The following is a 25,919-nucleotide window of genomic DNA, read 5'->3' on the forward strand; positions in this document are numbered from 1 at the left end:
GCACATTTATTTGAGTAGCGCATTTCATACTCAAGGAAACTCAAAGTGCTTTAAAGGGTACACAGTAAAAAGCACAATAAACAAATCACAGAAACATTAAAAGCAAGCAAGCAGAATAAAAGCAATCAAACAAGCACAGCGGATAAAAACGGTAAAAACAAATAAAGCTCGTTCATCGGTTTTACTGCATAATCTTTTCGACGAACACATTTTCTCCTAGAAACGGGACAAAGGGCGGAGATGCTGAGGACAGCGGCGGCTCGACAGTGTGGGCCGAGTGACACGACATTTTGTCTCCTCTCTAATTATGGTAAGTGATGAGAGTGATTGTTGTTAACTGCAGAAGTGACAATGTTAAAGAGCTCGGGGCCATCCACACAGCTGGTAGCTCAGTGACACAGACATATTTTTGCTTCAACATGCACATCAGTGAAGGGACGTAGAGGCACAGAACAAGGTGAGAAGGGAATTCTGGGTGATGCTCCTGTCAAACAGGAACTTGCTGCTTGTGTTGTGTTATGTGACCCTGGAGAGGAAGAACAGAGAAGTTGCAAAATGAACACCTGTGTTGTTAAACGCGATGAAAGTTTGACTGTCTGTAATCTAATTTCTCAAATTCTGGGAGAAGAACAAAGTTGTTGTTTTTTTTCCACCCAAACTTTATCATTCCGTTCCCCGATTTGAGGACACAGACCTGCACCTGTCCTGTTTCGACATCTGAGGTTCCCCCATGCTACCACACTTAAGGATCCTGAACAGTAAATGCTAACGAAGCATTAGAGCGATACTTTATCCAAAAAATTAGCATTGGTCAATCAATTACTCTTCATTAAATGTTTGAAATACATGATGATGTTTTATCCCTCCTGCATGACTTTTTGGTGAATCCAGAATTTGAAAAGTGGTAGCCTCATAACTTTTTGCTTGGACCTAATTGAGACCAGAGATTTACAACAGCAAAACTATACAAAACCTCCATATACAAACTCTCAAATTCATTGCCTAGAGCAGGGGTGTCAAACTGATCCAGTAAAGGGCCGTGTGGCCGCAGGGTTTCATTCCAACCAAACAAAAGCAACACCTGATCCAACAAATGAGCTGTGTGGAAACAGCTTAATTGATTTAAGTAGAATCAGGTGTTGCTTTTGCTTGGTTGGAATCAAAACCTGCGGCCACACGGCCCTTTACTGGATCAGTTTGAGACCCCTGCTCTAGAGTAATTCAGCCATATGATCAATACTACACAGACACTTTGAGCTGAGCTAAAAATGAACCGACTACAATGGTTGTGGCTCCACAATCTACCACAGCCTGACCATGCGTATGTGTTGAACTTAGCGTGTGCATCAAGTTGAAATCCAGCTTCCTAGCGTGTTCATTCGCTGCAACCTAAAATTACACAACACACCATGTAAACATCCGGAACCATATTAGTCAAACCAAAAGTTCTATGCTAACCTCCCAAAGTGTCCTGCACTTTAGAGAAGAGTTTCTTCATGGATGAATTCCAGTTTAGCTTTTGGCAGACAATGTTTATGGAATGGTGTGGGTGAGCATTTTGCTGAGGTCAGCGTTGTGAACAGAGTGCCCCGCGGTATCGACAGGGGGTTCCAGTTGTTGCCTGCATTCTTACCAGACGCGTCAACCTTAGCGACTGTTTTGGATTCTCTGGACTGAGGTGTACAACACTGTAGCGTTCCAGTTCCTGCCAATATCCAGTAACTCAGGCGCACCATTGAAGAGGAGTGGACGAACTTTCAACAGCATACAATGCCAAAAGCACTCCTGCAGCCCGATTTGAAAGGGCAGTAGTCTTTTTTTCCAAGATACAAATGCACATTTTAGAGAGCCATTTACTGCGAGCAGGTCAAAATTGCCCCTGCGTAACGTGTGCCACGCCTGTCAAGTGCATGCATTTTCTCTGCAAAGGTGGCAAAAGTGCTCACGAACACGGATTTGAACACATTTGTGCTCAAAATCTGTGACAAAGAAATCTTTTGTGTGCATCCATAAAGTTTTCTCAAGATGAGAAGGACGAAACTGAGCAAAGAAAGAACAAATTAACAGTCTAATCTGCATGACATTAACAGTCTCTATTGAATTTTTAAGCATGCGTATTTGAAGACCTTGCTCTGCTCTGATTTAAGGGTGGGCTACTAGACTGCAAGACCTTTATCACATTTGCATAAAGATGCAGATATGACACCCTGAGTGTTTTCGTTTGATAACTAGTCAGTGGAAACACGGTCACAAGATATCGCTTCCCAAGATAAATCCCATCTATCATGTCATGCAGTCGCAAATCCGTTGTTGTTCAAGATGATTTATTTCTCCAGAGGTTGCATCTTAAATCTCTTAAAATGTTATAGCTCATAGTCTGAGCTAAAAACGGCAGCGACTCGAGATCAGATAAACACAATCAAATTATGACGGTCTACTTTAAATAAGCTGTTACCGTGCAAAAAAAAAAAAATGGAGGTGGTGAATGTAATATGTTTCTTTTGTAACTTACAACAAAGAGGTTACCTAAAGATTGACCTGTTTTCAGTCGATATCTTCTCATTTGCATTCCAAAGGTTAAGTAAAAATGAATGTGATATCTAATTAAGTCAACGAACATAGATTTAAATCATTTAAACTGATTGTCCTTGTGTAGCGTAACAGAAATAAATCATTTATTAAGATAAGAAAAAAACCCGTAAGTAATCGCTAAGACGGATACTTTTTTCTATCAATCATTAATAAGAAATAATCATAAAAAATGTACATGCTAATCCTCGTACTCAGCTCCAATACTTAACTACTATATATAAAATGAATGCATGAGTGCAGCGACTCAAGATACAGCAGAATGATAAAATGGGAAAAGAATGAGGGGAATGCAAGAGAGGAAGAAGAGTGAGATTGAGTTTGACGAGGAGCAAAGCAGCAAGAGGGGAAGCCAGGATGTCCCAGGGGTCATGAATAAATCACCTAAAGAATAATTTGGGCATTTTTTTTTTCGACGGGTACTGAACGTCACACTTTGGATATCAAAGAGATTTTTGTTTTTCCCTCTTCTCTCTCTCTCTCTCTCTCTCTCTCTGTGTCTATATCTCCCCAAACATATTGTCTATTTCTGTCTGTCCTTGAGAGCCATATATACTGTTCATTTTTTCATGAGACCATATACTCTCACGAAACATTAATATGGTGGTCTTGTAGTCACCACTGGGAATTTGCATGGTGCAAATTAGGTTGGATCTCATCCTTAGAGAAGCTATTAGCCCCTCACTGCCTCCCTCTGTAACTACGTGTGTGTGTGTGTGTGTGTGTGTGTGTGTGTGTGTGTGCGTACAACTATCACGGTAATCTCAGTTTCACCAGCACATCATGTTCTCTTCATCAGAAAATATAAACAGGGACCAACATTTGCACACAAATTAACTAAGATTTAGCTATGATGAAAAATTATTGGCGTGAACAACATTATTAGAGCTTTGTTGCCCCGTGCTCATGCAGAATACCCACCATGCACTTTGTTCTTTAATGAAGGGAAGCGTAGGAGGAAGGAGGGGAATCCTTTATACAGCAGCAATTCATTTTCTGATCTGGTTGGAGATAGAGACGGGTGGGAACCACGTTATGTTTTCTAAAAAGATGCTCCTAAGAGAAAGATTTGTCTTGTCACTGTTCTCTGCAGGTCCTCTCAGCATATTACCATTTTACAATTAGTTCTGAGCAGCTGTTTCCATTGATAACAAATTGATGTCTTTTTTTTCCTCCACCGTAATAGGACCAAGATGGGAGGACCTTTGTTGGCATATATTGACGCATGACTGCTGTGCTGAGGCAGTTATCTTAGTCCTCACTTTACCTGTGTAAATATTCAGTGAATGTTATCTGAAACGCTGAAATGTGGGGGTGCCGTGCAATACCCCCCCCCCCCCCACGCCAACTAAAAACTTAATCTCAGGAAATATTCTGCTAGCGCTTGCTGTTGGGAGGAGAATTTTACAAGTAGCTGCACAATAGGTTTTTTTATTATTCTGCTGTTCTGCTGTCGGCGCTGATAAGAATAGGAAAAACACGCTGCCAGCAGAACCGAACTACAAATAGTGCAACATCTACAGAGTGTAGTCGGAATAAGTGAGATAGCAGCTTCAAGAGATACGAGTGATATGCATTTGGAACATCAAATAAGTTAATAATTGCTTAACGTCCTCTTGGAGTTCTCCTTTAAAGACAGTACTTCTATCAAACATGTAGGATTTGATATAAAATTGTCATGAGTTAAATATGAAGAGGCCAGCGCAGATTTCTCAGAATAATAGTGGATTTATTCAAATAACTTATTGATTTGTGTCACATATATATGAGCTATAATCTTTTAATGGTGTATAATTTTGTTTCATATTTTTAAAGCAAGCATGACCTTGTAAAATGTCACTGCATCGTGGATCACAACTAATCTTGCCCCCACCCCCCTTTTGGTATAAGGTGAATGCTGCCAAACTGCTGCACTGGCAAACTGGGTCTAATCATCATCGATAGCATCCAGGAAGGGTGAATGGGAAGAGGCTTGGCAAAGATGTTGGGGAAAATGATTTGAAGCAGCAGAAGTACTTCACCTCAGCCACGGTGGAGCAACTCATTCACAATGCAACCAGTAGATGGAGCTGAGAACCTCTCAAAGCTCCAGGGTGTTGCTCTGCAGAAGGTGTACGTGTGGATGTTGGTTGCATGTGTAAAGGTATTATAAGGCAGATGCTTAGTTTCACAGATGCAGAAGTTTTCCCTCTGTTAGTTGGAGGTCAGAGAAGGACGTGGCCTAAAGCTCAGAGGCAGACTGAGCTAGTAAAGCAGCATCTCTTCAGGCTCTGGCGTTGGATTGGCACGCCAGACACTTTGGGTTCGGGGGCTTAGTTAGGGGGGTTAGATCAGCACAGTGGGACCACTGTTGGCTTTTAGAGGCAGAGATATCTCTCCTCTCTCCTTGCCTTTGCCTCCAATCCCATCTTTGCCTCTCCTGCTTACCCCAGTGCTTCCTCTCTGTGCCCCTCTTACATTTGCCTATCAGCCCTCTGGCCCTAAGGAGCATCTGTGCCCCTCCTCATTCCCCATATGCCCCGTGCCTTTGAGCCTCGCCCCCAGCGTTGGAGTCAATCAGTTATTCATCACTAACATGAATTAAGAATCATCTACTTTCCATCCCACCAACAACCTGATGGTAAATTTCACTCCTGACCTGCTTCTGGTTGTTCTCTGGGTCGCTTGAGTATCATGCAGGCACACAGATGGCCTACGTGAAGTGGGAGAGCCTCGACTTGTGGCCACTAGTGCAACATGTAGGAAGATAAACCGCATGTTATCTAGATGTACATGTCCACAAGAGGGAACAAACCAGAGATTATAAATCTGCTGTTAGCATAAACACAGTCAGTGAAGCATTATTTGGGGGATGCAGAGAAGCTAACGTGGGCGAGAGGATGTTTTTGAACATATGCTGAAGAATTCAAGGTCCTGAATGTTGTTAGCTGTGGCCTTGAGAATTACTGCAATCCACTGAACGATAATTGCAGAGATAATGTGATTGGTTTGGGAGTGGCTTTAGTAGGCGATGAAAATGAACTGATTGGTTAAATGGTTTGTGACTAACAATAAACAGGAAAAGAGAGTGAATTGTAATAGTGGAGTAAAAAAAAGGAGATTGGGAGTAGCCATGGAAAGAGAAGATAATGAGAAAGAAGACGGGAAAAAAAGCATTAAACAAATGTGATAAAGGTTGTGGTTAAATTTGTGTTATTATGTGTAAGTAGCATTCGGCGGTGTGCTCTTATCATGAATAGCTTATTTTGAATCACCCAAAAAGCACATGATTGTTTTCGCCACACTTTTTTGAGATACAAAGCCGTAACTTATTGATGATTTTATAAGCCATCAAAAGGTACAGTAAACAGGGGTTGTTTCATGTGTCCCACATGTGTTTGGTAGAAATGGAAGCCTATAATCTGAAAAGCTGTGGTAATGGTAATTTGCTGATTGCTCTCTTTGGTGTTGCAACGATTTTACTGAAGAGTTACTGCAAAAATGTTGCTAGGGGGAAGTAATTGCTAGTTTCCGTGGACCTCTTGCTGTAGCTGTAGCAGAGAATACTGTAGGTGTGAGCCGTGCTGAGATGGTAGCACAATCGCAGTCTTGGTGTATGAAGTCAATGAGTGGCTAAATAAAGGGAGCGTGTTTAAGGACGTTTGGACCTGTAAGGGTTCCTTGCTATTGGCTGAGGTCAACACACCAATCCCCTTTTTTTCTGTCAGTACATACTGGGCATACTGGTAAGGTAAGCCTATCCCAGTTGACATGCTGCCATTGGACAAGAAGCGGGGTTCACTCTGGACAGGTCGCCAGTTTGTTGCAGGGCCATCAGCAGCAATTCGGGGTTCAGTATCTTGCTCAAGGATACTTCAACAGGGTCACTGGGGAAGTGAGGATCGAACCAGCGACCCTTTGGTTGCTAGATGGCCTCTCTACCTCTGAGCCATGCTGCCCCCTTATTTAATTTTAAATACATAGAATAAATCATTAACTAGAATAATTTTTAAAAAAATCTAAGTTTATCTTTTATACATTGGAGGTACAATGGATGACATTTACACCTCCAAGGTCAGTAGGCGTCTCACTCACTCCTGCTGCGCTAATGTATTCTACTGGTTGCCAGGTACACACAGCTAACCACATTTGGTCAGGGGTTTTTCTGTCCAAATTTTATGTTGATATAAACAAGGAGGTCTTTGGTCCAAACAGCTTTTTTTTTAATATTATCAGATGTCTTAGATGCCCCTCTCTCATCCCTCAAAGTGTTAATATGGAGAAATATAAGATGAGAGAGCCACGTAAATGTCGTGCCCCAGTATGCCATGCACTGTTGTCCTCTCTGTGGAACGACAAGCTAGGTGTTAGCTTTACGCTGCTGTTAGGTTGCAGCTGCTAGATAACTTGTTTACTGCATTCTCAGTTAGCAGTGTGTGCTCAGCTGATGAGGAAACTTTAGTCAGAAATAAGCACAGCGGAATGATAAACTATTGTTGTCTTTTTTCGATTAGCACTATTTTTAGTCACAGGAAAAGATTCGGGAGAGTGTGGAGGATTATGGGAAATTGAGTCACTGTGATGCCATACAATACATTTACTCCCTCATTGTGTGTTGTGCCTTACACCTTTTCCAAACAACCCCCCCCCCCCCACATACACACACACACACACACACACACCGCTTCCACACACCTACATCTCAGTATTTTGAGGACAGGGTAGTGGCGCCTAGAGCCACATTAGCATGGCAAACTCGGTGTGACAGCAGTTTAGCTACAGTGCTGTTATGATGGAGTGAATATGCTCACAGTTTGGGGTGCTCTGGGGGAAAGTGGAAAGTGGTGTGTTATCATGTAGCCCCAAGTCGAGCTGGAGGGAAGGGATAGGGAGGAGAGATGGGACAAGAATATGGGAGGGGGGCTGTAGGGTAGAGACTGGAGATGAGCTAATTTCAAGTTCAAAGCTGTGGAACGTGACTGTGAACCTAGAGTGAGCTGGGGCTTAGCTGTGCAGATGGAGCACAGGGAGTTGGGATGTGGTGTGTGCTGGAATGAATGGGCCTTGGCGGGTTGACAGTCACTCCACACATGAGTTTGAGCGAAAGGGAAGGTGACAGTGCTGGCCTTATTGAAAAAGACAGGGAGAACACTGCAATCAGCTCTTCCCCTCCTGTGAGGAGGGAGTGCAAAATCATGCTATAAATGGAGAGTACTCAGAGCGCTGCCTCTGCACTATGCACACAAAGCATGCTGTGTGAGACACATAATGCCTTTCACAAGGGCCACCATTACTCATCGTATGTGCTATGAAAAACACACACTTATATCAAAATATAAGTAAAACAGCAGAACCAGCAAATTTCTAAGTTCAAGAATTTAAACCAACAAATGGAGTGCCATGATGGCATGCTGACATGTGAATAAAGAAAATGAGCAGCCACCAATATTTAGCGTGAAGCTACTTCTCACCCAACAGCATAAAGCAGCAAAACTTTCCAAAACTGTGTATGTACAAACTCTTCAGCCCATCATCTAGTAAAATCCACTGTTTCTTTATCCAGCTGAATGCTCAGTAATCCCCCCCCCAAAAAAACCCACTTTGATTTGAGCTAAGACGAGTTTAATTTGTTTTTAGCTGAAATCAAAGTGTTTGTGGATTACTGAGCATACAGCTGGACAAAGATGTGGATGAGATGAAGAGTTTGTAAACAGTTTTTGGTCAGTTAACTGTTATTTGTCGTCGGCGGTCACGCAGCAAGACTAGCTTCTAGCTGAATATATGTAGCTGGCTCTTTCGGCATTCTGGACACACAAAAAAGTGATGCAGGAGGGAATAAAAAATGTCTTCTTAAGCTCAAGACACCTATTTGTGAGGACTTGTGGGACAAAAAATAGTCACACAAAGATTCACACGCAAATTCTACATTTTAAGGATACAAGATGAAATGATGAATTTTATGGCTCACTGCCTTGGTAACAGGAGTAACAGTAGTACTGTTACATATGAAGAGTTTAAAGGCTTTACTTAACCCAGTCTCAGAACCAGTCGGCCATGTCTGATGACTCTTTGAGAATTGCCTTTCCAAGCGCTTTGCATGTTGCATCATTCCCCCTTTCACGCACAGTTATTCACACACTCTCATATGCTGATGACAGAAGATGCCATAGCCCCAACAGGCTCGTGAGGGTTTGGTATTTTGCTGAAGGATACATTGAAACAGCCACCCAGTGATTACTAGATGGCCACGTTACCTCTCGAGCCACCCTTTAACAGTGCTGCAATGCTGCATCATTCAGCGGTGCAGTACTCCGCTAATTGACAAATGAATGCATCTGCATCCTTGTATCGGCTGAGCAGTGCTAAATTCCATATCATCATAACTGAGCTGCTACCTGTCGCACACAACTAAAATACAGCTGTTGAATAGTTATTTTTATTTAAAAAAAAACCATATAAGCATTTGTTACATTGAATCCATGCAGTTAATATTTTCTCTTTTTGAAGAATCACATTTTCCAAGATTCTATGAGTAAAAATCGATCTGAATATAATCTCTTCACCAGCAGAAAGACAAAAGCATTATTTAGGTTTCATGTTTCCATTTCTGCAGGTACAGATGTGTACACAAAAACATGACTTCTAAAATTTTATGTGGAATTTATTGCATTTCCATTTGGTTTGGATGTTTTCTTTGCATCCCCTTCATAATGTGGGCTGATAAATTGGGTGTCATTTTCATTTTAAATTGCATTTTTCCATTGGAGAAATATATTATGGCTCTGCATTACCCTGGCTGTTCCCTTACTGACGTTCTTTCTCCTTTAGCTTCAGTGGACATTGACATGATAAATCTACCAAAGAGCCATTTATCATGTTTTAACTTTCTACCAACACAGTAGTTTTGTTTTAGACAACAGCTGTCTAGTCCGTTTCCCCATTTTATTGGTAGTACTGATAGCACTCATTTAGTTTTTTCATCATTCTGTTGTGTAATTATTTTCTTGATTGAGAGGTGTGAGAAAGGAAAATTACATCTTTTCACAGCTGAGAGAAGAGGAAGGAGACACATCCAATAAAACATCGAATCAATCTCGGCAATCAAATGCATTTGCAGCTAGTAGAAGATATTATTTATTTACAAATGCAACTATAGCACAGCTGCAGGCATTTTTTTCTTGATTATATAGCAACAAGCAAAGAGCCAGGTGTTCATTCTGGCAAAGAACAAAAGTACAAGGCTTTATTGCGATATGGAACAAACTTCAAAGTTCTCCGTGCATTATTAAAACACTGCTACCCAAACCTGCATCTGTTATTGCATGGTGTACAGTTGATGTCAATTTAATTAAGATGTACTTTATTTCATTTATAAATTCAATAAAGCAGCTACTTTCAGTACTGGTGGTTTAATAGGAGATTACATTGATTTGAAGGAAAAGGATATCAAACAAGGTTTTCTGCTTATCAGAAAAGCACAACCAGACTGGTTGGCTGTGGCTTTGATGCTGGGCTGGTTCTCCGTCGACATTTTCCCATTAATTTTATTTTACAACATATATAATGGCCCTGCCCCGCCCCCTTTGGTGACCAATCTTCTTCAAGACTGGAGCCTGCTTGTCTACTTGTTTCCATGGAGGTGCAGCAAGCACTTCCTACTCTCCCGCGTGCTGCAGCCTTGCGTCCTCTGTATCTCACCTGTGTCAAGTTTTGTGACTTCATGTGGTAGTGATGCAATTGCAGTGACAGAATCTGGAGTGCATATCTCTGCTGAGGTTACCTCTGTCAAACCATAATGTAAACAAGAATGAAATAAATTAAAGCTGCAAGCAGCGTTGTTAGGGCCTGAGCCCCCGCCTAACCGCGGCCGGATCGCCGGCCCGAATCCAACGGTGTAATCGGCAAATCCCTAGGCCTTGTAGTTTAGGAGATACGAGCCTCAGTTCGCTGCACAGTGCGAGTGCAGAGCTGAGAGCTGGCCCTTTAAGAGCCCCTCCCTTCTCTGCTCGCTCTCTGCCATCTGTGTCAGAGTGGAGAGCAGAGGAGGATTTGGCAGTTTTACTGTGAAAACCAGTCATAACTCAGCATATGTGGGTCAAAAGTGGAATGTAAAGACATCAGTGCGTAGAGTTTTTTGTCAGGAATTCAATGGTGTGCTTTTTGAAGGTGTGAGTGTTTTAGTTTAGAAGCTACAAGTGTTTGTTTGAGAGTATGTACATGAGGGCAGAGAAGCTCCAATTGTGGTTTCCATGACTACAGTAAACAAATCTCTGCCATCTGTGCTAGAGTGGAGAGCAGCTAAAAAATGCACATTTTTAGTGTGTGAAAAGCAAATAACTCTGCATTTGTTGCTTGGAAGTGGAATATAATTCCATATTTTTGTAGAGATTTTTCTGAGGAATCCATTGTGTGTTTTGTGAAGGTGTGTGAGTTTCAGTGTAGATGTGAGAAGCGTTTGTTTGAAAGTATGTACCATGAGAGGACACGGCCTCCCCATTGACTTCCATTGTAACGTAAAACGTGTCTCCCCGACTTTGACGGCTTATAAAATCCAAACCGAGCGCGTAGTATATTATTCTTACTGAACTTTTAATCAGCACAGTTGGGAGAGTAATGTGTGAAAGTCTGGAAGCGATGCCATTTACGGTTTAGGAGGAGATAGATTTTGTTCGGGGAGGAGCAAAAGTCCTCATTTTGACAGTTTTGTCCAATTTGTGGACATTGTGTTGTAGATAGGTGAGAGGTCAGAGCGTATGAATTTTTCGTCTTGATGAGACGAGTGCAACGGTGATGGTCCCGTGTGTGTGGGACATTCGTGCAAGCAGTTATAGGTCTCCAAAGTTTTTGCGAGTTTTTTTGCTCCCTAGGTGGCGCTATTGAGTTTTTGCGAAATTTTTTTTTTAAATATAAAATTTTTCGCCAGACCGGACGTGTGTGCAAAATTTCAGCGAATTTCATGCATGTTCAGGGGGTCAAATTAAGCGTTAAAGTGGCGGCGGAAGAAAGAAAGAATAATAATTAAAGCTGCAAGCAGCGTTGTTAGGGCCTGAGCCCCCGCGCGGCCTACGGCCGCGTCCTTGACACCGGCCCGAATCCAACGGTGTAATCGGCAAATCCCTAGGCCTTGTAGTTTAGGAGATACGAGCCTCAGTGCGCTGCACAGTGTGAGTGCAGAGCTGAGAGCCGGCCCTTTAAGAGCCCCTCCCTTCTCTGCTCGCTCTCTGCTGTCTGTGTCAGAGTGGAGAGCAGAGGAGGATTTGGCAGTTTAACTGTGAAACACAGTCATAACTCAGCATATGTTGGTCAAAAGTGGAATGTAAAGACATCAGTGCGTAGAGTTTTTTCTCAGGAATTCAATGGTGTGTTTTCTGAATGTGTGAGTGTTTTAGTTTAGAAGCTACAAGTGTTTGTTTGAGAGTATGTACATGAGGGCAGAGAAGCTGCAATTGTGGTTTCCATGACTACAGTAAACAAATCTCTGCTATCTGTGCCTGAGTGGAGAGCAGCTAAAAAATGCACATTTTTAGTGTGTGAAAAGCAAATAACTCTGCATTTGTTGCTTGGAAGTGGAATATAATTCCATATTTTTGTAGAGATTTTTCTGAGGAATCCAGTGTGTGTTTTGTGAAGCTGTGTGAGGTTCAGTGTAGATGTGAGAAGCGTTTGTTTGAAAGTATGTACCATGAGAGGACACGGCCTCCCCATTGACTTCCATTGTAACGTAAAACGTGTCTCCCCGACTTTGACGGCTTATAAAATCCAAACCGAGCGAGTAGTATATTATTCTTACTGAACTTTTAATCAGCACAGTTGGGTGAGTAATGTGTGAAAGTTTGGAAGCGATGCCATTTACGGTTTAGGAGGAGATAGATTTTGTTCGGGGAGGAGCAAAAGTCCTCATTTTGACAGTTTTGTCCAATTTGTGGACATTGTGTTGTAGATAGGTGAGAGGTCAGAGCGTATGAAATTTTTGTCTTGATGAGACGAGTGCAACGGTGTTGGTCCCATGTCTGTGGGACATTCGTGCAAGCAGTTATAGCGCTCCAAAGTTTTTTCGAGTTTTTTTGCTCCCTAGGTGGCGCTATTGAGTTTTTGCGAAATTTTTTTTTAAAATATAAAATTTTTCGCCAGACCGGACGTGTGTGCAAAATTTCAGCGAATTTCATGCATGTTCAGGGGGTCAAATTAAGGATTTAAAAGTACGCGGAAAAAAGAAAGTATAATTAAAGCTGCAAGCAGCGTTGTTAGGGCCTGAGCCCCCGCGCGGCCTACGGCCGCGTCCTTGACACCGGCCCGAATCCAACGGTGTAATCGGCAAATCCCTAGGCCTTGTAGTTTAGGAGATACGAGCCTCAGTTCGCTGCACAGTGTGACTGCAGAGCTGAGAGCCGGCCCTTTAAGAGCCCCTCCCTTCTCTGCTCGCTCTCTGCCATCTCTGTCAGAGTGGAGAGCAGAGGAGGATTTGGCAGTTTTACTGACAAACACAGTCATAACTCTGCATATGTTGGTCAAAAGTGTAATGTAAAGACATCAGTTTGTAGAGTTTTTTGTCAGGAATTCAATGGTGTGTTTTCTGAAGGTGTGAGTGTTTTAGTTTAGAAGCTACAAGTGTTTGTTTGAGAGTATGTACATGAGGGCAGAGAAGCTCCAATTGTGGTTTCCATGACTACAGTAAACAAATCTCTGCCATCTCTGTCAGAGCTGAGAGCAGAGCTGCCAGCTGGCCCATTAAGAACCCCTCCCCCGCTGCACTTTCTTTGATCTGTGCTAGAGTGGAGAGAGTGGAGGATTAAGAGAAATGTAGTGTGTAAAAGCTGAATAACTCGGCCTACGTTGGTGGAAAGTAACACAAAATACCACATTTTTGTAGGGATTTTTGTCAGGAATACAGTGATATGTTTTTAAAAGCTGTGCGATGTATGGTATAGACGTGAGAAGCATTTGTTCGAGAGTATGTACCATGAGAGGACACGGCCTCCCCATTGACTTCCATTGTAAGCGTGAAACGTGTCTCCCCGACTTTGAGGGCTTATAAAATGGGAACCGAGCGTGTAGTATATTATTCTTACTGAACTTTTAATCAGCACAGTTGGGAGAGTAATGTGTGAAAGTTTGGAAGCCCTGGCATTTACGGTTTAGGAGGAGATAGATTTTGTTCGGGGAGTAAAAAAAGTCCTGATTTTGACAGTTTTGTCCAATTTGTGGACATGCTGTTGGAGATAGGTGAGGGGTCAGAGTGTAAGAATTGTTCGTCTTGATGAGACGAGTCCAACGGTGTTGGTCCCATGTCTGTGGGAGTTTTGTGTGAGGAGTTATAGCGCGCGAAATTAAAAAAAATTATCTTTTTTTTGTGTGGCTCCCTAGGTGGCGCTATAGACTTTTGTGGCGTTTTTGTTTTTGATTAGTGAATGTTGAGACATACCGAACGATTGTGCCAAAATTCAGCGAATTTCATGCATGTTCAGGGGGTCAAATTAGATTATGCGCGTTATGCGCATTATGCGCATATAGCGCGCACTCATTGAGAGCAAGAACAGTATAATACCAGGTTTTGAATGGGTGTGTATGTGAAAACTGGCTCCGGGCCGTCTGACCCAGTTGCCTCATGGGTGTTGGGGGGGCCTGGGACACTGTTTAGTGTGTGTTTTTAGTGTTTTTAGTGCTGTTAATGTGTTGCTCTGCCGAGCAAACATAATAGGGTCTTCGCCAGAAGTACCTTCTGGCTCAGGCCCTAATTAAAGCTGCAAGCAGCGTTGTTAGGGCCTGAGCCCCCGCCTAACCGCGGCCGGATCGCCGGCCCGAATCCAACGGTGTAATCGGCAAATCCCTAGGCCTTGTAGTTTAGGAGATACGAGCCTCAGTGCGCTGCACAGTGTGACTGCAGAGCTGAGAGCCGGCCCTTTAAGAGCCCCTCCCTTCTCTGCTCGCTCTCTGCCATCTGTGTCAGAGTGGAGAGCAGAGGATGATTTGGCAGTTTTACTGACAAATACAGTCATAACTCAGCATATGTTGGTCAAAAGTTGAATGTAAAGACATCAGTGCGTAGGGTTTTTTGTCAGGAATTCAATGGTGTGTTTTCTGAAGGTGTGAGTGTTTTAGTTTAGAAGCTACAAGTGTTTGTTTGAGAGTATGTACATGAGGGCAGAGAAGCTCCAATTCTGGTTTCCATGACTACAGTAAACAAATCTCTGCCATCTGTGCTAGAGTGGAGAGCAGCTGAGAAATGCACATTTTTAGTGTGTGAAAGTCAAATAACTCAGCATTTGTTGCTTCAAACTGCAATATAATACCATGTTTGTGTAGGGATTTTTCTGAGGAATCCATTGGTGTGTTTTGTTAAGCTGTGTGACTTTCAGTGTGGACGTGAGAAGCGTTTGTTCGAGAGTTTGTACCATAATAGGACACGGCCTCCCCATTGGCTTCCATTATAACGTAAAACGTGTCTCCCTGACTTTGACGGCTTATAAAATCCAAACCGAGCGCGTAGTATATAATTCTTACGCAACTTTTAATCAGCACAGTTGGGAGAGTAATGTGTGAAAGTTTGGAAGCGATGCCATTTACGGTTTAGGAGGAGATAGATTTTGTTTGGGGAGTAAAAAAAGTTGGTTTTTGGACAGTTGTGTCCAATTTGTGGACATTCTGTTGTAGATAGGTCAGAGGTCAGAGTGTATGAATTTTTTGTCTTGATGAGACGAGTGCAACGGTGTTGGTCCCGTGTGTGTGGGACATTCGTGCAAGAAGTTATAGCGGTCCAATTTTTTAGAATTGGTTTTTTGCCTCCCTAGGTGGCGCTATAGAGTTATTGCAATTTTTTTTTTTTAAATATCGAATTTTTCGCCAGAACCGACGTGCGTACCAAATTTCAGCGAATTTCATGCATGTTCAGGGGGTCATATTAAGCGTCAAAGTGGCGGGAGAAGAAAGAAAGAATAATTAAAGCTGCAAGCAGCGTTGTTAGGGCCTGAGCCCCCGCGCGGCCTACGGCCGCGTCCTTGACACCGGCCCGAATCCAACGGTGTAATCGGCAAATCCCTAGGCCTTGTAGTTTAGAAGATACGAGCCTCAGTGCGCTGCACAGTGTGAGTGCAGAGCTGAGAGCCGGCCCTTTAAGAGCCCCTCCCTTCTCTGCTCGCTCTCTGCCATCTCTGTCAGAGTGGAGAGCAGAGGAGGATTTGGCAGTTTTACTGACAAACACAGTCATAACTCTGCATATGTTGGTCAAAAGTGTAATGTAAAGAAATCAGTTCGTAGAGTTTTTTCTCAGGAATTCAATGGTGTGTTTTCTGAAGGTGTGAGTGTTTTAGTTTAGAAGCTACAAGTGTTTGTTTGAGAGTATGTACATGAGGGCAGAGAAGTGCCAATTGTGGTTTCCATGACTACAGTAAACAAATCTCTGCCATCTCTGTCAGAGCTGAGAGCAGAGCTGAGAGCAGAGCTGCCAGCTGGCCCATTAAGAACCCCTCCCCCGCTGCACTTTCTTTGATCTGTGCTAGAGTGGAGAGAGTGGAGGATTAAGAGAAATGTAGTGTGTAAAAGCTGAATAACTCTGCCTACGTTGGTGGAAAGTAACACAAAATACCATATTTTTGTAGGGATTTTTGTCAGGAATACAGTGATATGTTTTTAAAAGCTGTGCGATGTATGGTATAGACGTGAGAAGCATTTGTTCGAGAGTATGTACCATGAGAGGACACGGCCTCCCCATTGACTTCCATTGTAAGCGTGAAACGTGTCTCCCCCACTTTGAGGGCTTATAAAATCCGAACCGAACGCGTAGTATATTATTCTTACTGAACTTTTAATCAGCACAGTTGGGAGAGTAATGTGTGAAAGTTTGGAAGCCCTGGCATTTACGGTTTAGGAGGAGATAGATTTTGTTCGGGGAGTAAAAAAAGTCCTGATTTTGACAGTTTTGTCCAATTTGTGGACATTCTGTTGGAGATAGGTGAGGGGTCAGAGTGTAAGAATTGTTCGTCTTGATGAGACGAGTCCAACGGTGTTGGTCCCATGTCTGTGGGAGTTTTGTGTGAGGAGTTATAGCGCGCGAAATAAAAAAAAATTATCTTTTTTTTGTGTGGCTCCCTAGGTGGCGCTATAGACTTTTGTGGCGTTTTTGTTTTTGATTAGTGAATGTTGAGACATACCGAACGATTGTGCCGAAATTCAGCGAATTTCATGCATGTTCAGGGGGTCAAATTAGATTATGCGCGTTATGCGCATTATGCGCATATAGCGCGCACTCATTGAGAGCAAGAACAGTATAATACCAGGTTTTGAATGGGTGTGTATGTGAAAACTGGCTCCGGGCCGTCTGACCCAGTTGCCTCATGGGTGTTGGGGGGGCCTGGGACACTGTTTAGTGTGTGTTTTTAGTGTTTTTAGTGCTGCTAATGTGTTGCTCTGCCGAGCAAACATAATAGGGTCTTCGCCAGAAGTACCTTCTGGCTCAGGCCCTAATAAAACGGAGCAATTTCAGATATAATTTTTGCCACCATTGGTTTCAATGGGGGACCTCACCCCCCGTCCCCCCCCGGACCCCCCTGTGATGTTTTTAGAGGCCTGTGATGCTCCTAAGTGTGTATTTTTACTGCTTTTAGCGCTGACTTCGTGTCTCTCTGACTTCGAAACATAATAGGGTCTTCGCCCAGAAGTACCTTCTGGCTCAGGCCCTAATAATAATAAAACGTTACAATTTCAGATAAAATTTTTGCCACCATTGGTTTCAATGGGGGACCTCACCCCCCGGTCCCCCCCCGGACCCTCCTGTGATGTTTTTAGAGGCCTGTGATGCTCCTAAGTGTGTGTTTTTACTGCTTTTAGCGCTGACTTCGTGTCTCTCTGACTTCGAAACATAATAGGGTCTTCGCCCAGAAGTACCTTCTGGCTCAGGCCCTAATAATTAAAGCTGCAAGCAGCGTTGTTAGGGCCTGAGCCCCCGCGCGGCCTACGGCCGCGTCCTTGACACCGGCCCGAATCCAACGGTGTAATCGGCAAATCCCTAGGCCTTGTAGTTTAGGAGATACGAGCCTCAGTTCGCTGCACAGTGTGACTGCAGAGCTGAGAGCCGGCCCTTTAAGAGCCCCTCCCTTCTCTGCTCGCTCTCTGCCATCTCTGTCAGAGTGGAGAGCAGAGGAGGATTTGGCAGTTTTACTGACAAACACAGTCATAACTCTGCATATGTTGGTCAAAAGTGTAATGTAAAGACATCAGTTTGTAGAGTTTTTTGTCAGGAATTCAATGGTGTGTTTTCTGAAGGTGTGAGTGTTTTAGTTTAGAAGCTACAAGTGTTTGTTTGAGAGTATGTACATGAGGGCAGAGAAGCTCCAATTGTGGTTTCCATGACTACAGTAAACAAATCTCTGCCATCTCTGTCAGAGCTGAGAGCAGAGCTGCCAGCTGGCCCATTAAGAACCCCTCCCCCGCTGCACTTTCTTTGATCTGTGCTAGAGTGGAGAGAGTGGAGGATTAAGAGAAATGTAGTGTGTAAAAGCTGAATAACTCGGCCTACGTTGGTGGAAAGTAACACAAAATACCACATTTTTGTAGGGATTTTTGTCAGGAATACAGTGATATGTTTTTAAAAGCTGTGCGATGTATGGTATAGACGTGAGAAGCATTTGTTCGAGAGTATGTACCATGAGAGGACACGGCCTCCCCATTGACTTCCATTGTAAGCGTGAAACGTGTCTCCCCGACTTTGAGGGCTTATAAAATGGGAACCGAGCGTGTAGTATATTATTCTTACTGAACTTTTAATCAGCACAGTTGGGAGAGTAATGTGTGAAAGTTTGGAAGCCCTGGCATTTACGGTTTAGGAGGAGATAGATTTTGTTCGGGGAGTAAAAAAAGTCCTGATTTTGACAGTTTTGTCCAATTTGTGGACATGCTGTTGGAGATAGGTGAGGGGTCAGAGTGTAAGAATTGTTCGTCTTGATGAGACGAGTCCAACGGTGTTGGTCCCATGTCTGTGGGAGTTTTGTGTGAGGAGTTATAGCGCGCGAAATTAAAAAAAATTATCTTTTTTTTGTGTGGCTCCCTAGGTGGCGCTATAGACTTTTGTGGCGTTTTTGTTTTTGATTAGTGAATGTTGAGACATACCGAACGATTGTGCCAAAATTCAGCGAATTTCATGCATGTTCAGGGGGTCAAATTAGATTATGCGCGTTATGCGCATTATGCGCATATAGCGCGCACTCATTGAGAGCAAGAACAGTATAATACCAGGTTTTGAATGGGTGTGTATGTGAAAACTGGCTCCGGGCCGTCTGACCCAGTTGCCTCATGGGTGTTGGGGGGGCCTGGGACACTGTTTAGTGTGTGTTTTTAGTGTTTTTAGTGCTGTTAATGTGTTGCTCTGCCGAGCAAACATAATAGGGTCTTCGCCAGAAGTACCTTCTGGCTCAGGCCCTAATAAAACGTTACAATTTCAGATAAAATTTTTGCCACCATTGGTTTCAATGGGGGACCTCACCCCCCGTCCCCCCCCCGGACCCCCCTGTGATGTTTTTAGAGGCCTGTGATGCTCCTAAGTGTGTGTTTTTACTGCTTTTAGCGCTGACTTCGTGTCTCTCTGACTTCGAAACATAATAGGGTCTTCGCCCAGAAGTACCTTCTGGCTCAGGCCCTAATTAAAGCTGCAAGCAGCGTTGTTAGGGCCTGAGCCCCCGCGCGGCCTACGGCCGCGTCCTTGACACCGGCCCGAATCCAACGGTGTAATCGCCAAATCCCTAGGCCTTGTAGTTTAGGAGATACGAGCCTCAGTTCGCTGCACAGTGTGAGAGCAGAGTTGAGAGCTGGCCCTTTAAGAACCCCTCCCCCGCTGCACTGTGTCTGATCTGTGCTGGAGTGGAGAGAGTGGAGGATTCAGAGAAATGTAGTGTGTAAAAGCTGAATAACTCGGCATACGTTGGTCAAAAGTCACACAAAATACCATATTTTTGTAGGGATTTTTGTCAGGAATACAGTGGTGTGTTTGTAAAAGCTGTGGAATGTATGGTGTAGATGTGAGAAGCATTTGTTTGAGAGTATGTACCCTGAGAGGACACGCTCTCCCCATAGACTTCCATTGTAAGGCGAAAAGTGTCTCCCCCACTTTGACGGCTCATAAAATCCAAACCGAGCGCGTAGTATATTAGCCTTTAAAGATTTTTGAAGAGCACAGTTGGGAGAGTAATGTGTGAAAGTTTGGAAGCCCTGGCATTTACGGTTTAGGAGGAGATAGATTTTGTTCGGGGCGCAAAATTGTCCAAAATTAGACATTCGTGTCCAAATTGTGGACATCCTGTTACAGTTAGGTCAGGGGTGTGAGTGTATGATTTATCCGTCTTGATGAGACGAGTTCAATGGTGTTTGTCCCATGTCTGTAGGACATTCCTACAGGCTGTGGCGTGGTTTTTTGTGTATGTAGGTGCCGCTATTGAGTAGAGCGCCTCTTTTTTTTTAAATTATCGAATTTTTCGCCGCACCCGATGTGCTTACCAAATTTGGTGAGTTTTCATGCATGTTTAGGGGGTCAAATTTACTTTTGAAGTGGCGAGTGTGACTTCGAAACATAATAGGGTCTTCGCCAGGGACTGGCTCAGGCCCTAATTAAAGCTGCAAGCAGCGTTGTTAGGGCCTGAGCCCCCGCGCGGCCTATGGCCGCGTCCTTGACACCGGCCCGAATCCAACGGTGTAATCGGCAAATCCCTAGGCCTTGTAGTTTAGGAGATACGAGCCTCAGTGCGCTGCACAGTGTGAGTGCAGAGCTGAGAGCCGGCCCTTTAAGAGCCCCTCCCTTCTCTGCTCGCTCTCTGCCATCTCTGTCAGAGTGGAGAGCAGAGGAGGATTTGGCAGTTTTACTGACAAACACAGTCATAACTCTGCATATGTTGGTCAAAAGTGTAATGTAAAGACATCAGTTCGTAGAGTTTTTTCTCAGGAATTCAATGGTGTGTTTTCTGAAGGTGTGAGTGTTTTAATTTAGAAGCGACAAGTGTTTGTTTGAGAGTATGTACATGAGGGCAGAGAAGTGCCAATTGTGGTTTCCATGACTACAGTAAACAAATCTCTGCCATCTCTGTCAGAGCTGAGAGCAGAGCTGAGAGCAGAGCTGCCAGCTGGCCCATTAAGAACCCCTCCCCCGCTGCACTGTGTCTGATCTGTGCTGGAGTGCAGAGTGGAGGATTCAGAGAAATGTAGTGTGTAAAAGCTGAATAAGTCGGCATACGTTGGTCAAAAGTCACACAAAATACCATATTTTGTAGGGATTTTTGTCAGGAATACAGTGGTGTGTTTTTAAAAGCTGTGCGATGTATGGTGTAGATATGAGAAGCATTTGTTTGAGAGTATGTACCCTGAGAGGACACGCTCTCCCCCTAGACTTCCATTGTAAGGCGAAAAGTATCTCCCCCACTTTGACGGCTCATAAAATCCAAACCGAGCGCGTAGTATATTAACCTTGAACAACTTTTAATCAGCACAGTTGGGAGAGTAATGTGTGAAAGTTTGGAAGCCCTGGCATTTACGGTTTAGGAGGAGATAGATTTTGTTCGGGGCGCAAAATTGTCCAAAATTAGACATTCGTGTCCAAATTGTGGACATCCTGTTACAGTTAGGTCAGGGGTGTGAGTGTATGATTTATCCGTCTTGATGAGACGAGTTCAATGGTGTTTGTCCCATGTCTGTAGGACATTCCTACAGTCTGTGGCGTGGTTTTTTGTGTATGTAGGTGGCGCTATTGAGTAGAGCGCCTTTTTTTTTTTTAATTATCGAATTTTTTGCCGCACCCGATGTGCTTACCAAATTTGGTGAGTTTTCATGCATGTTTAGGGGGTCAAATTTACTTTTGAAGTGGCGAGTGTGACTTCGAAACATAATAGGGTCTTCGCCAGGGACTGGCTCAGGCCCTAATGAGCATTTGAAACAGGGCCATAAGTAACAAGAAATCATGCAAACGAGAAAGCAGCACTTACCTCCGGTCGGACGAGCAGGAGAAAATGGCGACGCAGCAGTCGGCTTTTATGAGCTCCTATGAGGAGACGTCAGGGAGTACAGAGTGGCACAGCAACTGATTGGCAGAGAGGTGGCATGAGGACACGTCATGAAGTGCATTGCAGCACAGCAACTGATTGGCAGAGAGCTGTCAGATCTGACCATTGAGGAGAGAGCTGAGACTTCACAGAGCCTTGTTGCGAGGGTTTGAGAGCCCCTCCCTTCTCTGCTCGCTCTCTGCCATCTGTGTCAGAGTGGAGAGCAGAGGAGGATTTGGCAGTTTAACTGACAAACACAGTCATAACTCTGCATATGTTGGTCAAAAGTGGAATGTAAAGACATCAGTGCGTAGAGTTTTTTCTCAGGAATTCAATGGTGTGCTTTTTGAAGGTGTGAGTGTTTTAGTTTAGAAGCTACAAGTGTTTGTTTGAGAGTATGTACATGAGGGCAGAGACCCTTCAATTGTGGTTTCCATGACTACAGTAAACAAATCTCTGCCATCTGTGCCTGAGTGGAGAGCAGCTAAAAAGTGTACATTTTTAGTGTGTGAAAAGTAAATAACTCTGCATTTGTTGCTTGGAAGTGGAATATAATTCCATATATTTGTAGAGATTTTTCTGAGGAATCCAGTGGTGTGTTTTGTTAAGCTGTGAGAGTTTCAGTGTAGACGTGACAAGCATTTGTTCGAGAGTATGTACAATGAGAGGACACGCTCTCCCCATAGACTTCCATTATAACGTGAATTTTTGTCGTAACTTTGACGGCTTATAAAATCCAAACCGAGCGCGTAGTATATTATTCTTACTGAACTTTTAATCAGCAAAGTCGGGAGAGTAATGTGTGAAAGTTTGGAAGCGATACCATTTACGGTTTAGGAGGAGATAGATTTTGTTCGGAGGGTGCGATGGTGAAAAATTGGACTTTTGTGTCCAAATTGTGGACGTCCTGTTGAAGTTAGGTTAGGGGTCAGAGTGTACGAATTTTTCGTCTTGATGAGACGAATCCACCGGTGTTGGTCCCATGTCTGTGGGACATTCCTCGGGGAAGTTATTGACGTAAACGTGTTTTTGGCTTGCTAGGTGGCGCTGTTGAGTTTTGCGTGTAAATTTTTTTTAGAATATCAAATTTTTCGCCGGACCGGACGTGTCTGCAAAAATTCAGCGAATTTCATGCATGTTCAGGGGGTCAAATTAAGCGTTAAAGAGTTCGCGGAATAAAGAAAGAATAATAAAACGGAGCAATTTCAGATATAATTTTGCCACCATTGGTTTCAATGGGAGACCTCACCCCCCTGTCCCCCCCCGGACCCCCCTGTGATGTTTTTAGAGGCCTGTGATGCTCCTAAGTGTGTGTTTTTACTGCTTTTAGCGCTGACTTCGTGTCTCTCTGACTTCGAAACATAATAGGGTCTTCGCCCAGAAGTACCTTCTGGCTCAGGCCCTAATAATAATAATAATAATAATAATAATAATAAAACGCAGCAATTTCAGATATAATTTTTGCCACCATTGGTTTCAATGGGGGACCTCACCCCCCTGTCCCCCCCCGGACCCTCCTGTGATGTTTTTAGAGGCCTGTGATGCTCCTAAGTGTGTGTTTTTACTGCTTTTAGCGCTGACTTCGTGTCTCTCTGACTTCGAAACATAATAGGGTCTTCGCCCAGAAGTACCTTCTGGCTCAGGCCCTAATTAAAGCTGCAAGCAGCGTTGTTAGGGCCTGAGCCCCCGCGCGGCCTATGGCCGCGTCCTTGACACCGGCCCGAATCCAACGGTGTAATCGGCAAATCCCTAGGCCTTGTAGTTTAGGAGATACGAGCCTCAGTGCGCTGCACAGTGTGAGAGCAGAGCTGAGAGCCGGCCATTTAAGAGCCCCTCCCTTCTCTGCTCGCTCTCTGCCATCTGTGTCAGAGTGGAGAGCAGAGCTGAGAGCAGAGCTGCTAGCTGGCCCTTTAAGAACCCCTCCCCCGCTGCACTGTGTCTGATCTGTGCTGGAGTGGAGAGAGTGGAGGATTCAGAGAAATGTAGTGTGTAAAAGCTGAATAAGTCGGCATACGTTGGTCAAAAGTCACACAAAATACCATATTTTTGTAGGGATTTTTGTCAGGAATACAGTGGTGTGTTTTTAAAAGCTGTGCGATGTATGGTATAGACGTGAGAAGCATTTGTTCGAGAGTATGTACCCTGAGAGGACACGCTCTCCCCATAGACTTCCATTGTAAGGCGAAAAGTGTCTCCCCCACTTTGACGGCTCATAAAATCCAAACCAAGCGCGTAGTATATTAACCTTGAACAACTTTCAATCAGCACAGTTGGGAGAGTAATGTGTGAAAGTTTGGAAGCCCTGGCATTTACGGTTTAGGAGGAGATAGATTTTGTTCGGGGCGCAAAATTGTCCAAAATTAGACATTCGTGTCCAAATTGTGGACATCCTGTTACAGTTAGGTCAGGGGTGTGAGTGTATGATTTATCCGTCTTGATGAGACGAGTTCAATGGTGTTTGTCCCATGTCTGTAGGACATTCCTACAGGCTGTGGCGTGGTTTTTTGTGTATGTAGGTGCCGCTATTGAGTAGAGCGCCTCTTTTTTTTTAAATTATCGAATTTTTCGCCGCACCCGATGTGCTTACCAAATTTGGTGAGTTTTCATGCATGTTTAGGGGGTCAAATTTACTTTTGAAGTGGCGAGTGTGACTTCGAAACATAATAGGGTCTTCGCCAGGGACTGGCTCAGGCCCTAATTAAAGCTGCAAGCAGCGTTGTTAGGGCCTGAGCCCCCGCGCGGCCTATGGCCGCGTCCTTGACACCGGCCCGAATCCAACGGTGTAATCGGCAAATCCCTAGGCCTTGTAGTTTAGGAGATACGAGCCTCAGTGCGCTGCACAGTGTGAGTGCAGAGCTGAGAGCCGGCCCTTTAAGAGCCCCTCCCTTCTCTGCTCGCTCTCTGCCATCTCTGTCAGAGTGGAGAGCAGAGGAGGATTTGGCAGTTTTACTGACAAACACAGTCATAACTCTGCATATGTTGGTCAAAAGTGTAATGTAAAGACATCAGTTCGTAGAGTTTTTTCTCAGGAATTCAATGGTGTGTTTTCTGAAGGTGTGAGTGTTTTAATTTAGAAGCGACAAGTGTTTGTTTGAGAGTATGTACATGAGGGCAGAGAAGTGCCAATTGTGGTTTCCATGACTACAGTAAACAAATCTCTGCCATCTCTGTCAGAGCTGAGAGCAGAGCTGAGAGCAGAGCTGCCAGCTGGCCCATTAAGAACCCCTCCCCCGCTGCACTGTGTCTGATCTGTGCTGGAGTGCAGAGTGGAGGATTCAGAGAAATGTAGTGTGTAAAAGCTGAATAAGTCGGCATACGTTGGTCAAAAGTCACACAAAATACCATATTTTGTAGGGATTTTTGTCAGGAATACAGTGGTGTGTTTTTAAAAGCTGTGCGATGTATGGTGTAGATATGAGAAGCATTTGTTTGAGAGTATGTACCCTGAGAGGACACGCTCTCCCCCTAGACTTCCATTGTAAGGCGAAAAGTATCTCCCCCACTTTGACGGCTCATAAAATCCAAACCGAGCGCGTAGTATATTAACCTTGAACAACTTTTAATCAGCACAGTTGGGAGAGTAATGTGTGAAAGTTTGGAAGCCCTGGCATTTACGGTTTAGGAGGAGATAGATTTTGTTCGGGGCGCAAAATTGTCCAAAATTAGACATTCGTGTCCAAATTGTGGACATCCTGTTACAGTTAGGTCAGGGGTGTGAGTGTATGATTTATCCGTCTTGATGAGACGAGTTCAATGGTGTTTGTCCCATGTCTGTAGGACATTCCTACAGTCTGTGGCGTGGTTTTTTGTGTATGTAGGTGGCGCTATTGAGTAGAGCGCCTTTTTTTTTTTTAATTATCGAATTTTTTGCCGCACCCGATGTGCTTACCAAATTTGGTGAGTTTTCATGCATGTTTAGGGGGTCAAATTTACTTTTGAAGTGGCGAGTGTGACTTCGAAACATAATAGGGTCTTCGCCAGGGACTGGCTCAGGCCCTAATGAGCATTTGAAACAGGGCCATAAGTAACAAGAAATCATGCAAACGAGAAAGCAGCACTTACCTCCGGTCGGACGAGCAGGAGAAAATGGCGACGCAGCAGTCGGCTTTTATGAGCTCCTATGAGGAGACGTCAGGGAGTACAGAGTGGCACAGCAACTGATTGGCAGAGAGGTGGCATGAGGACACGTCATGAAGTGCATTGCAGCACAGCAACTGATTGGCAGAGAGCTGTCAGATCTGACCATTGAGGAGAGAGCTGAGACTTCACAGAGCCTTGTTGCGAGGGTTTGAGAGCCCCTCCCTTCTCTGCTCGCTCTCTGCCATCTGTGTCAGAGTG

At 44.0% G+C, this 25,919-nt stretch overlaps 2 long non-coding RNA genes across 4 annotated transcripts in view; one reads left to right on the plus strand and one right to left on the minus strand.

The window, feature by feature from the left end:
- LOC147252156 (uncharacterized) lies at window positions 1-25,844 on the minus strand. 2 transcript variants are annotated; one of them, XR_015118727.1, is made up of 4 exons: window positions 25,644-25,844; window positions 21,525-21,619; window positions 3,511-3,590; window positions 1-526 (listed from the first exon to the last, which is right to left on the minus strand). It is a non-coding gene; the product is annotated as an uncharacterized LOC147252156 (long non-coding RNA). The 2 variants fall into 2 exon arrangements; XR_015118728.1 differs by lacking the exon at window positions 3,511-3,590.
- The window catches only part of LOC147252155 (uncharacterized), a 47,616-nt gene that overhangs the window by 3,364 nt on the left and 18,333 nt on the right, over window positions 1-25,919 (plus strand). For both annotated transcript variants that reach the window (XR_015118729.1, XR_015118730.1), the window contains exon 2: window positions 221-310. This is a non-coding gene — a long non-coding RNA (uncharacterized LOC147252155). The remainder of the gene's footprint in view (window positions 1-220; window positions 311-25,919) is intronic.

This window comes from Aulostomus chinensis, chromosome 12 (assembly GCF_037954235.1).
Source record: "Aulostomus chinensis isolate RoL2024-O1b breed Wild chromosome 12, RoL_Achi_v1.0, whole genome shotgun sequence".
Taxonomy (NCBI): domain Eukaryota; kingdom Metazoa; phylum Chordata; class Actinopteri; order Syngnathiformes; family Aulostomidae; genus Aulostomus; species Aulostomus chinensis.